Below are 9,637 nucleotides of genomic sequence, written 5' to 3' on the forward strand. Positions count from 1 at the left end.
GAGTCTCAAGCAGATGTTTTTAAAATATCAATAAAGATTTATTTTAAAACCAGGTAGTATAATACAAGTGGAGAAACTTAGGTTACTTTAATAATAATACGCTACTTCAATTCATTTTCACAGGTTTCAGCTTTTTAGTTTGGTTCCTTTCTAAGGTGGTACTTTCCTTCAGTTAAAGGTAAAGGGACTCCTAACAGTTAAGTCCAGTCGCGGACGACTCTGGGGTTGCGGCACTCATCTCGCTTGGCCGAGGGAGCCAGCGTTTGTCTGCAGGTCACGTGGCCAGCATGTCTGGGTCATGTGGCCAGCATGACTAAGCCGCTTCTGGAAAACCAGAGCAGTGCATGGAAACGCCATTTACCTTCCCACTGGAGCAGTACCTATTTATCTACTTGCACTTTGACATGCTTTCAAACTGCTAGGTGGGCAGGAGCAGGGACCGAGCAACGGGAGCTCACCCCGTCGCGGGGATTTGAACCACCGACCTAGACAAGCCCTAGGCTCTGTGGTTTAGACCACAGCACCACCCGCGTCCCTCTTTTCCTTCAGTTACCCACCCCTTTAACAAATCCAGCTCCTGAGGGACTTTCAGTAACAGTCTTAAGGGTTCACCACACACACCCTTCCTTCACTGGGCTTGGGAAGTCTCTTCTTTCCTCAGAAGAGTCTCTCCCCTCCAGACGAGTTTGAGACCTAAGTAGACCTCAGCTCCTACTTCTGTTTCAGCCTCAGTCTCCCAGCAAGATCTGGTCCTATTACTCCCGCAGGACACTACACTCAGACACTACACTCAGTCCTTCACTGTACAGTGGAGTGGACGCTTTCTCCAGAACCAACTCTGCCTCCTCAACACTCTTTGTATTTCAACCTGACTCCTATCCTATCTCCCTACCTAACTCCCAACCTCCTTCCTCAACCAGCTCAACTCAACCAACCACACCACCCTCAACAGCCCAACTCCCTGTCTCCCTCCAACGCCCCTCTTTTTAAACTCTCCCTCCTGGAACCACAGCCAATCAGAGGCTGCCATTCTTTCACAATTTGATGGCAGCCGATAAAAGTAAAAAAGAAATACTTATGGAACCAACTTTTCCGTCACACCTGGCTTCTACACACACAATTGTTTACAAGTAGAGAAGTTTCTGCTCAAAGTCGAGGAGAAAGTTGGCTCCATGTGCAACAGAAGCTCTCCTCCCCCAGAACATGTTGAAGGGGAAGGGAGAGTCAAAAGTTCAGAGCAACCTTTCTCCCCTCAACCAACCCCAGAGAGCTTCCCTCTGTTGGAAAAGCCTTTCAAAGATGGGGTGGAAATTCACTTGAAGTGGCTTTGAAGCCACCAAGGAGCTACTTCCCTTCCAGGGGAGAACCAGAAGAGAGCGGCAGGAATCAAGCAGCCCAGACCCACCCAAGGTGGCCGGAGGGTGGGCTTGAGAAAACCCTCCCCATCACAGGCTCCACCAGTCTCTGTCTCTAGCAGCCTCAAAGAAACCAGATCCCACCACCATGTATCCCGTTCACAGTAATGAGGATTCTCAGCATTCTCCATTTATTCCTTCATATTTATTTACTTGTTGAATCTATATACCGCCCTATGCCTGGAGGCCTCAGGGCAGTTCAGAGAGCAAAATCAAAACATAAAACCACAATATATATAATCAAAATAAAAAACTACTACCCAATAACAGCCTCTGCCCTCCCCAAAAAACCCTACATTTTAAAAGGGCTTGGATGCTTGGGATAAGACGCTAGGACTTCTTCATCTGGCTGTTGTCCATCCCTGATTGTCCGACCTCTTCTTAAAACCCCCCAATGAATCATAGAATGGGAGACTTGGAAAGGGACCCCAAGGTCCTCTAGTCCAACCCTCTGCAATGCAGGAATCTCAGCTAAAGAATCCCAACAGATGGCCATCCAACCTCTGCTTCAAAACCTCCAAGGAAGGAGAGTCCATGGTCGGATCCAGCTCCTTCTTTGGTCCTTGGGAGCAAAGTTCAGGCCAAACTTCCAACTTCCAAACACACCCCTTGACTTCTGTGCACCATGTTTTTCTCCAGCTCTGCACCTGCTGCTTGAGCCAGTCAAGATTCCATAAAGTTATTGTGATGAAACTTATTCCACTTGGAATAATCAAAATTATAGTGATCTCTTTTCTATTTTCTATTTTCTTTTTGTGTAAAGTGTTTATTTCATTACAGAACAATATGTTTGTTTTGTGTATTTCTTAATGATTAGATAAAGATCGTAAAAAAACAATCCATCATTTTGTCCTCTGAGTTTAGACATTTCATCATATTCCATCAGTTTCATCAGAAGGGATCGGCTAGAATCAAGCCTGTTTTTCTCCAGCTCTGCACCTGCCGCTTGAGCCATTCAGGACTCCAGAAAGTTTGTGTGATGAAACCTATTCCACTTGGAATAATCAAAATTATAGTTATCTCATCTTCTGAAAGCTCAGGAGATATTTCTGGAGATTGCATGAGCCTCGGAAAGCAACATGACAATATTAATTGCGCTGTGTCTGGGAAAGAAAAAGTTGGTGCAGAGAATATTTCCTGTGCTGAAGACAGACTGAGTCAAGATGCAGAGCTGGCGATAGAGGGGTGTGCCTGCCTTGTGCTTCATAGCTCAGAAGATATAGATGAAAACCACCCAGATTGGGAAAGCCCACCCAGTCTGGCCTTGCAAGAGTCTTTGGGTTCTTCTGCTTTGCCTCCTAGGCAGATAAGAGGAGGAGGAGGCAGAGACAGAATGAGATCCCTGCTCCTTCTGTTGCAGCTCCTGCTGCTCATGATGCCCTTTGGAGTCTGCGGGAACCACAAGGCAAAATGCCCCTTGAATCTGGTCAGGGATCAAACGGATGCTCGCAATTACTACCGGCCTGGACACTTTCTCATCAGTGGGATCATATCTCCAACACGCTCATATAAGGAAACTCCATATGTCTTTTCTCAGACACCCTTGGCCAGGAATGAGGGGTATGTAAAATCATATGTGGGTGGGTTTCATGGTCCTCCAGTCCTTGTAATGGTTCCTATTTATCAAGGAAAGAGCCCCTTTCTCAGGGCTGGGGAGCCAAGGCTGTCCTCATGTTGCAGGTCTACCCTGCCCTGACTATTGGTCTTGCTGGCTGGGCTGATGGGAGCTGGGGGTCCACTAAAAGATTCCACCCAAACCTCTCCCATTTCCTTGTTCCCTGGGTCTTCCTTAGTGAAACACTCTCCTACCTTTGATTCTGTGTTGCTTTTAGTAGATTGCAAGGATGCCAATCAATCTGGTCAGGAGTCCAAAGGATGCACTGAATTTCCCCACCTGCAGGATGCCATGAAACTCAGGCAATTCAACCTTTGAGCTCTGGAAATTGCCTGAGTTTCATGGCTTCCTGCAGGTGGGGAAATTCAGTGCAAACTTTTGAATCCTGACCAGATTCATTGGCATTCTTGCATTCTTCTATTATATCCTTATACTGATATAATATTATAAATGACCATCAACAAACTGTCGTTAAAGAATGCTATAGTTTTAAAAATGGATTTTTTAAATCCTACAGATTAACGTTTGGTGGCTGAAGAGCAGGAAATATGTGCTTTAATTAAAATGATAAATAAAATAATATGAGTCAGAAGACTTCCTTGTTAGTGGAGTCTAAAATGTGAAAAGGAATTATTCCTTTTCTTCATACACACACAACTGGTCTCATTTCTAACTACTGCAACAGTTGACACAGTAGGTACCTGTTTCCTAAACCAGAGGGAGGCATGAAACTCAAGCAATTTCCAAGCAACTGAGATTCATTATTTTATGTTTATTCTATTTGGATCACAGTTCTCTTTATACAACACAACAGGACACCTACAGTTCAGAATGAAAAAATCTCTCTTGAAAATGGGTAGATTTTTATGGGAGAAGAGCAGGAATGATATGCTTCAAATAAAATGATTATATAAAATAATACAGACCAGGGGGTGTCCTCATTGGTGGAGTCACTGATGAAAAACATGTACAAAATTATAGGTTTTACCACACACTCAAACCTGAAAGCCACTAGACCTCATTTGTAACTAAAAGGGAACTGAGGTATTTGGTGCTTCCCCTCCTTCAATAAAATTGTCTCTTATCTACCTATAGTCCAGCCCCTTGAAAGAAGCCAAAGACTACTGCAGGAAAAGCAGCCTTTGCAGCAACTTCCCAGTATATCACACATTTTGAGGGGCGCCTTCATTTCTTACTCATAAAACCATAGTAGAATAGAATCATAGAGTTGTAGAGATGGAAGGGACCCGGAGGAATCTCACCTGAAGCATCCATGACACATGGTCACCTTCAGAGGGAGTCTGTTCCACTGTTGAACAGCTCTGTGTGCTGTTTGCATCAAAGCTCCGGTCATGGAGCAGAGATCTCCAAATTTTTGTTCTATGCTAGACAGGAAAAGGTTTGATATTAATGTAAAAGGATAAATAAATACTAATCTTTGTAGATCATATAATGTTTCCTCCCTCACATTAATATGAATATCAGATTCACTCTTTTTAAAGAATTCATTTATTGCAGGGAGGCAACTAGGTACTTCTGGCACGTGTTGTCTTTCCTGCTCACCACCCAAGAGATCAACCAGGATCTCAGGCTCTTACCCAACATCACCCTGGGCTATAACATCTATGAGAACCATTTCGATGCAAGGATGACTTCAGACGCCATGCTAGAGCTGCTTGCAGGCAGTGGATGCAATATTCCCAATTATCACTGTGGAGAACAGAATCACCTGCTGGCTGTTCTTGAAGGAGGCAATACTGTCATCTCAAGAGTGATTTCAGCCTTGTCAGGCATCTACAAAATCCCACAGGTAAGTAGTGGGAGAGCATGGAAGCACAGAGAATTTCAACTGCATGAAATTCTACTTTCCACAAGCAGGGATTTTTTTAAAATGGGAAAATCCTGAGCTACGGATCCAACATCCCTTATTCAAAACTGAGCCTTCACCAACTTGACACCTCCAGATGTTTCCGACTAAAACTCCCATCAGCCTCAGCCAGCAGAGATTTAGATAGATATCAGGCATTTCAGATAAGTAAATATATGTTATGCTGAAAGTAAAATAAATTGCTGATCTTTTGCTTTCCTTGCTAGATCAGTTATGGCTTCACTGCCCAGGTTCTCGAAGGTAAAACCCTGTTCCCTTTTGTCTACCGGATGACTCCCAAAGAGGAAAGTCAGTACCAGGGGATTGTTGAATTGCTCCTGCATTTTGGATGGACGTGGATTGGCCTCTGCACTCCAGACAATGACAGTGGAGAAAGATTTGAGAGCGCTGTGAAACCTCTGCTGCTCAGCAAAGGGATCTGCATTGCTTTATCAAAAAGAGTACCAGAAAATGATCCAGGTCAATTTATCAGGCCTGGGGAACCTTTTTTCCTATGGAGACAAGTTGGGGTCTTTGTTTCCTATATAACCAATGCACTGGTTATCATATTACTCATGGCAATACACGATATCTATGAGAAGGAAATAGGGGCGAAAGTCTGGATCACAACAGCTTTGCTAGAAATCAGAGCTGGCATTTACTTCCCTCCAGATTGCTTCCAGCACCTCCATGGTTCTCTGTCCTTTGCAATTCAGACCAGAATAAGGACCAGCAAAGGTGACAAATCGCAGACCAATCTTCTGGATTATTTGAATCAAGCATTTCAGTGTTCATATTCAACACATCAGTTGTCCGTGAAAGGAAGGATAAGATGCAGAGAGGAGGAGAAACTGCAGCTATTGCCCCAAGAGGAGCGTGAGAAAACCCTGTCTTTTGACAGCTATGGCAATTACATCAATGTTCAGGCTGTGGCTCAGGCCTTGCATGCTTCGCTTTCATCGAGATCCCAGAGGAGGCTGAGGGTGGAGGAAGGAGAGCAATGGGGACCCCAAAGGCTACAACCGTGGCAGGTATTTCCTTCCCCTTTTTGCAAACTGCAGTCCACACAGATGCTTACCTTCACTGGGGATAGACCTGCAAAATATCATAGTTACTATTAGTATTAGTAATAGTAGCATACCGCCCAACATTTCTCTGTTGAAAATAGAGACGGCCCATTCCATAATGATAATCTTACTGCTTATACCCAGGGCTTTTTTTCAGAGGGGAACTCGCTGGAACTCAGTTTTGACACCTCTCAGGTGGGTGCCATTGCCATTCTCAGAGGGAGGTGTTCATGGTGAGTTCTGGCACCTTCTTTTCTAGAATAATAGCACTGTTTATACATCTTCTTCAGTTGCCTCAGCACTCTGGGCAGCTCCCAAAATAAAGAAATTCATACTAAAATATTAAACATTTAAAAATTCCCGATATAGGATTGGACAGCTTGTAGGTTGGATAACTCCACATCCGCCAACATTTCTCAAACGAACATAGGGACATTCTAGGGAAAAGTGGGAAATTCCAGGATCAAATGAAAAACTGTCTCTAATTCAGGGACATCCCTGGAAAATTGGAGCAGTTGCAGGTTCTGTAGTAATAGAAATGGCTGAATAGGAATTCCAGTCTACATGAGATACACGCAGCCCTAAATCAGAAGAGGTTGAAGTGAGTAGGACTGAGATATCCATCTTGGCTTCCAGCTTTCTCAGTGCTGGTGCTTTCCCCTGTCATTCCAGCTTCACCCTTTCTTAAGAGAAATCCGGTGTCTGAATACTTCCAGAGGCAGGTTGTGCTTGGATGAGAACTGGGAGCTGCCAGCGGACTTTGATATTGTGAACTGGGTGATGTTTCCCAATAAGTCTCATGACATTGTGAAAATTGGGAATATAAGGAGAGAGACGTCTGCTGGCATAAAGTTCACCATTAACCCAGAAGCCATTGAGTGGCCCAAGAAATTCAACAAGGTAAGGGGAATCACAGAGAGGGGAGGCTAGGAGATCCTGAATATGTTTTTCCTTGAACAACTGCTGCAAAATGGCTATATCGGGTTGATCAATGATGTCTTGACCGTCCAATAACAGCTGCAACCGCCACTCCTTCTTTCAACAGCAGCTGAGATAGGAGGTAAATTTGGGGTGCTCAAAGAAAGGGTAGGGACCAGAGGTCCTCAGAGAAGACACCATCTATTTCCAAGCCAGACTGAGAATTTAAGAATTCTGGACAGAATCTTTAACCGAATGGACTACGTAGATAAGAAGAAAAGGGAAAACACCTAGGGAAAAGGGAAAATACCTAGTAAAAGTGAACTATTGGGTTTTTATACATGCAAAAGGATGGAAAGTAATTTATTTTAGAAATTATAATTACTAATTTATTGTGGATTTTTTAATTTGTGGAGTAAGCTCACTTGTAGATGTTGCAAATGTTAAACTATTGTACGTGCAGGAATTGAGAAGTGCACAGCTGTTGGTGAAGGATGAGAAGTCTTTTTTTAAAAAAAAACTATTGTAATGTAAGGTTAATGTTAAGGAATGGCATATGAACTAGAAATAACTAGGGAAATAGATCAGGGACAAGAGGAAACCTTGCATGCTTCAAGAACAGAGTGAGGGAAACCAATATTTGGAAAAGTCATATTAAATGTGTCTTAATTAGCGGTTGAGAGATCCTGAAATTTGGGGAAATCACATTTCAGACTCCATTGCCATTTTCTTTGAAGATTTTTTAAGCAGGGAAGCAGGTAAATGGAGAAGAGGAATCAGAGTTCTGTGGTGCAAACCTCAGTTGTCCTGAACGAATTATGAAGAACATGATATTCTGGTCACTCTAATTGTCAGTGGGGAGTTGAAAGGACCCTGATGAGGGGTCAAAGGCTGCAGTCCAGAGATCTGTTTGAACTCACTCTATGAGTGAATTACATACCCACAAATACTCCTAACTGTTCCTCTTTCTTGCACCTTCTTGTCTTTCTGGTTAGGCCGTGCCTCGTTCCAGGTGTACAGAAAGATGTCGACCTGGATATGCCAAGGTGGTTCTAGAAGGAAATCTCGTTTGCTGCTATGCTTGTGCTCGGTGTGCGGAAGGGGCCTTCTCCGCCCAGGAAGGTGGGTGACTCCAAGGGGGAAGCAATTTCTGGAGAGAGTAAACACAGGGCAGTAATCCAGTCTCACCCACTTTTTGTGAGATTTCTGCTGACATTGTGGAATGGAGCTCCTTCCTCAACTTCTTTAGGATTAATCGCCTTCATTACATCCTGGAAGAGAGTTGAAAGGAAAGATCATAAGGAAGAAATCTCTAGGATTTCTTCAAAACATAATAGAGTTCCTCAAAACGTAATAGAGCATAGATCATTAGGGATGTAAGTGATGCTGCAGCTACTCTTCTTCTCTTCCCCAGATGCAGAACATTGCACCAAATGCTCAGAAGATCACCATTCAAACAAGGACAGAGATCATTGTGTCCCCAAGATTATCATCTTCCTGGCTTATGAAGAATATTTGGGAATTGTTTTGGCTTCCATTGCCCTTTTCTTATCTATAACAGCAGGCATTGTGTTGGGAATCTTCATTAAATACAAGGAAACTCCCATAGTCAAAGCCAACAACCGGGACCTCTCCTACATCCTGCTCGTCTCCCTCCTGCTTTCCTTTCTGTCCCCCTTCCTCTTCATCGGGCGCCCAAGGAAAGAGACCTGCCTTCTCCGACAAACGGCCTTCAGCATCATCTTCTCTGTTGCTGTTTCTTCTGTCTTGGCAAAGACCATCACGGTGGTGCTGGCCTTCCTGTCCACAAAGCCCGGGAACAGGGTGAGGAGATGGCTGGGCAAGAGTCTGGCCAACTCCATTGTCATCTCCTGTTCTGGGGGGCAAGTTCTCATCTGCACCATATGGCTGGGCTCTTCTCCCCCATTCCCAGAGCCCGACATGCATTCCCAGGTGGAAGAGATCATCCTGCAATGCAACGAAGGGTCTGTGGCCATGTTTTATGTTGCCCTCGGCTACCTGGGCTTCTTGGCTGCCACCTGCTTCACGGTGGCTTTCCTAGCCAGGAAGCTGCCTGGCTCCTTCAACGAAGCCAAGCTGATCACCTTCAGCATGCTGGTCTTCTGCAGTGTTTGGGTGTCTTTTGTGCCCACCTACCTGAGCACCAAGGGCAAGTACATGGTGGCCGTGCAGATCTTCTCTATGTTGGCCTCCAGTGCTGGGCTTCTGGGCTGCATCTTCCTTCCCAAGTGCTACATTATTGTGCTGAGGCCTGATCTGAACACAAAGGAGCACCTGACAACCAGAAATTAAGGGGACATCTGATTCTTAAAATAGCCCATGTTCATGATGTCTAGAAGTGCATAAAGGAAACACAGCTACTCATCCATGTTGCTCCTTCTCCACCTCTGAAAGAGATTGTGTTCATTCTTAGCCCTGGTTTTGTGTAGTCCTGTTGACATGAACAGTAAGATGGGAGGAAATGTTTTGCTACCTTGCTTTGCCAAGAACTACAATGAGTCCTGGTCTACTGCCCTTAGTTTGTAAACTATTATCTTTTTAAAAAATTGTGTTTTGGGAACTTATATTTATCTCACAACAAGATAGGCTGGAGGGAGAGGAGTTAGGTTTTTGAGTCTGTTTGTTTTGTCATGACTACCTATTAACCATATCAATTGTAATATTCAACAATACTGTTTGGTTATGCCAGTTCTATGTATTCAATTTTCTATGCTCTATTTCCCGCATTTATGCG

The 9,637-nt window shown here is 44.1% G+C and overlaps 1 long non-coding RNA gene across 1 annotated transcript; it reads left to right on the forward strand.

The window, feature by feature from the left end:
• Positions 1–2,865: 2,865 nt before the first annotated feature.
• Positions 2,866–5,214, forward strand: LOC144326077 (uncharacterized). Its single transcript, XR_013391227.1, has 3 exons — positions 2,866–2,975; positions 4,549–4,840; positions 5,125–5,214. It is a non-coding gene; the product is annotated as an uncharacterized LOC144326077 (long non-coding RNA).
• Positions 5,215–9,637: the final 4,423 nt, after the last annotated feature.

The sequence above is a fragment of the Podarcis muralis genome, chromosome 18 (genome assembly GCF_964188315.1).
Source record: "Podarcis muralis chromosome 18, rPodMur119.hap1.1, whole genome shotgun sequence".
Taxonomy (NCBI): domain Eukaryota; kingdom Metazoa; phylum Chordata; class Lepidosauria; order Squamata; family Lacertidae; genus Podarcis; species Podarcis muralis.